The sequence below is a fragment of the Lepeophtheirus salmonis genome, chromosome 12 (genome assembly GCF_016086655.4).
Source record: "Lepeophtheirus salmonis chromosome 12, UVic_Lsal_1.4, whole genome shotgun sequence".
Taxonomy (NCBI): Eukaryota; Metazoa; Arthropoda; class Copepoda; order Siphonostomatoida; family Caligidae; genus Lepeophtheirus; species Lepeophtheirus salmonis.
In genome coordinates this window covers 3,711,988-3,717,987 of record NC_052142.2, presented here as the reverse complement: position 1 = coordinate 3,717,987, position 6,000 = coordinate 3,711,988, and the positions used below count along the sequence as shown (strand labels likewise).

Sequence of the window (6,000 nt, the reverse complement as noted above, 5' to 3'; positions counted from 1 at the left end):
TACACTCTCTATTGAGAGACTGAAACCTGCATTATTAGACTCATTCAAGTCTTCACCAATCGAGGAAAAAAGATTCAAAACTCTAAAAAAATAAACCTAACATGAATGAAGATAAAGTACATACATAAAATCGAAACGTCTGGATCAAGATTAAAAGAAACCCTGAATATTTTTACTTTTGATAGTTTTTTGTTTTCATTATAAGATTCACCTCTATTTGTATGAGTGTGTATTTATTTGGGCAAAAAAGAATCCTCGCTTAAAACAAGCACCCCCAAATTAGTTTTGATAAAAAAAACACAAATAGAACAGAATATATTATTTAAAAATAAAATAAAAAAATATGCAAATAAAGAATAAACGGAACTTATAAGAAGAAGTGAACATTTTCCTACAGAAGAATGCCTTAATTCTAGCGAAAGTTCATTAAATTGGTGGCAAACTATTGGAAAATGTAGATTTTCCAAATTATCCAAGTTGTGTTTATTATTATGTATTATCCAATGTTCTTTCGTTCCCGTGGAAAGGGTTTTTTCGTCGGCAGGAAATATACTAAGTAATATAAGAAATCTCCTGTAAATGATATGGCAGAAATGCTGATAATATTAAAGTCTAATAATAAATAACTTTTTGACTTCAATTAAAAGCTTATAAATATAGGGTTCAAATGTACTAATAATTTTTGTAAAGATATTTTAATAAAATATTTATTAATAACAATGTAGAAGAATTTATAAAATAATTTCAAATACAAATTTTCTTTAAACCAAAAAGAACTTGAGACAAAAGAAAGTTTCCAAAGATATAATAGATGTGGAAGGTGTTTCAATCGTAATTTTTATAATAAAGAAATATAATAGATTTAGGGGGAAAAAAATTGAATTATTACAAAAAAATTAATTTAATGATAAAAATATACAATATTTGACTCTTGTGTGTTACAAACAATATGTAGTTGTTTCATCTCTACAATAGACTCCATAAAAGTGAAATTGCATAAAACTAGTTTAAAAAAAATATTCGAACAAATATGAATAGGAAGACAATCTCTCTTACTTGACAAGGCTACACGATATATAACCATAATTATAACAAAGTATTTACACATCCAAAATAAAGTATTTACACATCCAAAATAAAGTAATAAAAAATATAAATGTAATGCAGTTAAATACATTTTAAGGATTTTTTTTAATATGATAATTTTTTTATTATTTTGAAAAATGACTAAAAAAATAATCTTAATATTTGGTTACATATTAATATTTACTTCAATAAAACAAATAATGATAAACTATAATAAAAACTAAAATAGGAAAAATATAATTATAAGCGTTAAATATAACTTAATTTAAAATATATCCTAGATCCTCAAGATGGAAATTTTCTAATATGATCAGAAGCATTTTTTAAATTTATAAGAGGGTTTTTTACCAACTTGTCAATGGAATGGACATTAATGGGACTATTTATTTGGTTGATCATAGACACTAAAGTACTCAAATCAATTAATTTTTTTTATTAGAGTAGAATACGAAGTAGAGATATCTTTAGAAAGAATGTAGACTTCAATAAAAGGTTCAAAGGTACAGTTGTCTTTTTGTTTACTATTTCTATCCCTAATTGAGTCTTTTATTCCATTATAATGTCTTTTTATCGAATTCTTCAGTTTTTATAGACTACATGGTTATTCTATATATTTATACAAGATGATTTATTATTATATATAAAGTCGGGAAAGTTTCAGGTTATCTGGAAAGGAAGGTGAAAACGTTTTATAAGAGTTTTTTCGGATTTATGTTACTGTCAATATCTTTTGGTTCAATAGTAAGAATAATAAGTTGTATTTGTAAAAAGGGTCTTTGAACTTAAGAAGAAATAAATTAAATTTTCTGCATATTGAGTATTATATATATATTCAAAGAAATAAAATAATCGATAAATATGATCATTTTGCAAATAACGTTGAAGAAAAAACATGGTTAATGTACAAAGAAGATAATTAAACAAAGCTTGCATTTTGCTACATTTTAATAGTAATTAGAATTTACTTTCGGATTACTTGATATATTTATCTATAAATTTTAGTGAATCATATTATTTGCTTTTCCAAATTACAACAAAGGAAATTAAAATCAAGTTGAAGTGTTCATTATATAGGATAGCAAGCAATATTGTATCACGTTACCTTTCCAGAGCAGAAAAAAGACTTAATATCAGTTGGTACTTAGCTAATTATTTCTAATTATGTAATAATTATTCAATAACGTTGGAGAATTGTTGACAGCTGAACAAGAGCGAATTCTAATTCAGCCAATCAGCCTTCAAAACAATGATTAGCCAATACATCGACAGTTGACAATAAAATAAAACTTATATTTTTGTTTTAGCAATGTAATTCTGTGTATGCTGTAGTTAAATTTTTACAAAGGAATAATTTATTTTAGTTCATAATTTTATGCGTATTTTTAGCAAAAACCTTTATCTATATATAAGCCAAAAACTTTCTCAAACATACTTTACTTGCTATAATTGTCGTTGTCGTTTAGTATTTTTACAAATGCTTAAGATTCAGGACAAAGTGTAGAAATTGGTGTTCAGTAGTAATTATTGATATAATTGGATATATAAGGTAATATTTTAACGTGTTTATATCATTTTTAAATTTCGGTGCATATTAAAATTATAAAAATAACAACAAATATAAAATAAATTGATTTACTTATTCAATATTTTGTATTGTAAAAATAAGATCTTGTAATAATGACTATAAAAGACTCATATCAAATGTCCTAACATATTGTTTTAGGTGAAGTAAAATAGATTATCATAACACAAAAGTTTTTAAAAAAGAGATAAAATGCTTTATATCTGAAATACAGGCATTTTTGATTTACTTACTAGTCATCGAATCTATATAGTAACTTAACTATTTTAAATACATAGCTGAAAATTTAAATATATTATTAAAAAAATATGCCGAACGATTTACGTGTGGATATATAAGATTTATTAGCTTATAAATATATAGGAATTTTTTCCGATCTAGGTTGATGAATAAATAATAGAAAAGGAGAGATAAATTCTTATTATTCAATCATATAAACAAAAATTATTCCCAGAATCGATCAAGTCAAAATTGAAATAAAAGTTATAAGTTGAGTTGTACACTCAAGGATTCCCAGCGAGCGTCCAAAATTCTCAAAAGATGTCAGTTCTCAACTTGCAATTTTTTTTATTATAAGTCCTTGTCCCTTTCATTATTAATATCAGCTTACTATATAATTAAAATAGATATTGAGCGTCATTTTTATTAAACTAAAAAGTAACTCATATGTTGAACATAAGATTCTAGGTTGCCGTCAACAAAGACCATTACTTCTGAAACAACAATCAAAATACAAATATGATGACTTACCGTTTATATCATGAAATGTGTCTGATCCTAACTCATCAAATGACGTTAAAAATTTAAAACTTACACATGTCTGATATGTAATATTAAATATTTAAAATGTATAATTCAATTTTAATATTTTTTTAAGATCATTAGTACAATCTTTCTTATCAACATTTTTTAGGTTACTATTATGCTGAACATGATCCCTTTTTCTGTAACAAAACGTCACGTGAATACAGATATTATTTTCCAAGCGATGATGCTTGCTATATTATAAAAATTATTATAAAATTTGTATTTGTCTTTGAAAATTATATTTATTAAGTGTTGCACGTTAATTTGCTGAGTAGTAGTCACAGAAAATAATGATTGATTGCTTTCCAAATTTGCATGTGATATTTAATTTTTGGAGGAAATTGTTTTTCCAAATTTTTTATTATATGCTTTTTATATGCATATATTTATACAAATGTATATATATTTATATATTATATTAAAATTCTAAATGGCACATTGATTATCTTATACATTATTAAAAAAAGAAGGATCGAAGAATCCATCGGAATCATTTGCTTCTCACATTTTCGTGCCACCAAGTAATAAGTTTTTCTATTTTATGCAAAATTATTTTCCCTCCATATGTTGCCTACCAAATACCAAAAAGAGTGCTGCCTAAATGTGCAGCATGGTGATAAAATTTCCAACACATTACCAATCCTGCAGTGCCCAATTTAATCAATCCTTTAATGGCAGTACTGGTAGTCCTGTACTAAAAACTATCTGAATTAGTGCATTTGGATTAAGAGCCCCAAAGAGAACCAAAATAGTACATATGTAGCCTGAAGCTCCGAGGGACGTAACAGGTGTATTTAATAAAACCTTGGTAACTAATGGTATAAAACCAGATACAACCCTAGTGGTATGGTATACCCCCACAAATTGCTCTTTTTATAGGGCAGGAACTATTCCATCACAAAATGAATGAAGTACAAACATAATCACAGAAAAATGAAGCAGTAAGTTGTGACTTAAGCTTGATAGAAAAAGTGGAAAACACTTATTTGGAGAACGTGGATCTGATAAAAAATATCGACGGATTATGCTTACTTTCAAGCAACGAATCCGCCACATAAGGGTAACAGCAAGTTAAAGGCAAAATATGGGCACACGTACTTTTTCATCAGGACTGAGCTGATTCCATAAGTGGTTCATTCCTCGTCTGAGCTGTCCATATTTTTGAATATTTTGATTAAATATATCTATAGTTGTTTTATATTGGAAGATTCCACGGCATTTTTTATACTGCCATATAGAAACAGCTGCTAGTGTGAAAGCATTAAAAATAAGTTTTTCCAAATTTATTGATTGAAGTTGCTTACAAACAAAATTAATATATATAACATTTTTGATCGTGCAAAATGGACACCCACCTATATAACATATTTTAAGAAATTCACCATGATAGGTTTGTTGGTATTTAAAGAATAAGTCTAATCAGGCCTAATCTTTATTGATTAATATTTTTCCTATAGATTCGATGAGAAACATAATATATTCTCCACTTATTTATAAATTAAACTCTAAAGTTTATTAAATTTATAAAGAATTGGGAATAAATAGTATTTATTTCGATTTGTCATGATCTGCAGAGACTATAAGAAAGTCAATGTATTTAAAAATGATCTGCTTTGTAGGTAATATAATCAGATTGGGTACTCAGAGTATCAAATTTATCTTCTGTAACAGCTACCTGGGATACCATCATTTCAGTGACTGTCAAAGGAGTGAAAGGGGCGATGTTATTTGCGTTTGGTGATAATATAATTACTAGAAGAACAATGAGAAAAGCAAATAATTACTTTTGTCCATGGGAACGTAAAGCAGTTTTTATCCCACGGTGAGATCTTTCAACCATTCCATTAGTCTCAGGATGACATGATATTGTGCAAAGTTGGTGAAATCCAAGTAAATGACAGAAGTGATAAGATAACTCTGATTCAAATTGAGAGTTCGATCAGTAATAACATATAGAGATACACCAAAATGCAAAATCTATATACTCACAAATACATAAGCAATTGCTGCGGAAGATATATTTGTAATTGGGATAGCTTTGATGCAACGAGTAGCTCTATCGATACATGTTAATAAATACTAATATAGTTGGAATGATACTTGACCTGAGTAAAAAGTTTCGTTTCCGTCTTCGTATGTCTATTTACTATAGCTCCTTGACAACCGACACAACGTTGAGATAGTTTTTTGACGATTCTGCTCAAATCTGACTAAAAATAACGACACTGAATTATTTTAATTGAAGACTTTATACTAGGATGAGATAATGAGTAAAACAGAAAAGAAAACATCGTTGTCTAAAGACTTTGGTAGATAAGGTCGAGGTTAAGGAATTGATGTCTCACAAGTTGAATATCCTTTGATAAATTAACATACTTGAAATCGTTAAATAATCCTTGAAATTAGTATCCTCATCCCAATCACACTTTTATTTCTCTTCAATAGCTGGGGTGTCTAACAATATACCGTTTACTGAAGATACAGAGTGAGATAGACATTCAGCTACTATGTTATCTTGCCCTCAT

The 6,000-nt window shown here is 27.2% G+C and overlaps 1 protein-coding gene and 1 long non-coding RNA gene across 3 annotated transcripts in view; one reads left to right on the top strand and one right to left on the bottom strand.

The window, feature by feature from the left end:
* Positions 1 to 300: 300 nt before the first annotated feature.
* LOC121127135 (uncharacterized) lies at positions 301 to 2,430 on the bottom strand. Its single transcript, XR_005867558.2, has 2 exons — positions 2,189 to 2,430; positions 301 to 1,752 (listed from the first exon to the last, which is right to left on the bottom strand). It is a non-coding gene; the product is annotated as an uncharacterized lncRNA (long non-coding RNA).
* A 122-nt stretch (positions 2,431 to 2,552) lies between these two features.
* The window catches only part of LOC121127131 (uncharacterized), a 100,558-nt gene continuing 97,110 nt past the window's right edge, over positions 2,553 to 6,000 (top strand). Inside the window, exon 1 of one of the 2 annotated variants that reach the window (XM_071892230.1) lies at positions 2,553 to 2,632. The gene's annotated coding sequence lies outside the window, so the exon portion shown is untranslated. The remainder of the gene's footprint in view (positions 2,633 to 6,000) is intronic. The other variant, XM_071892237.1, reaches the window with a different exon arrangement.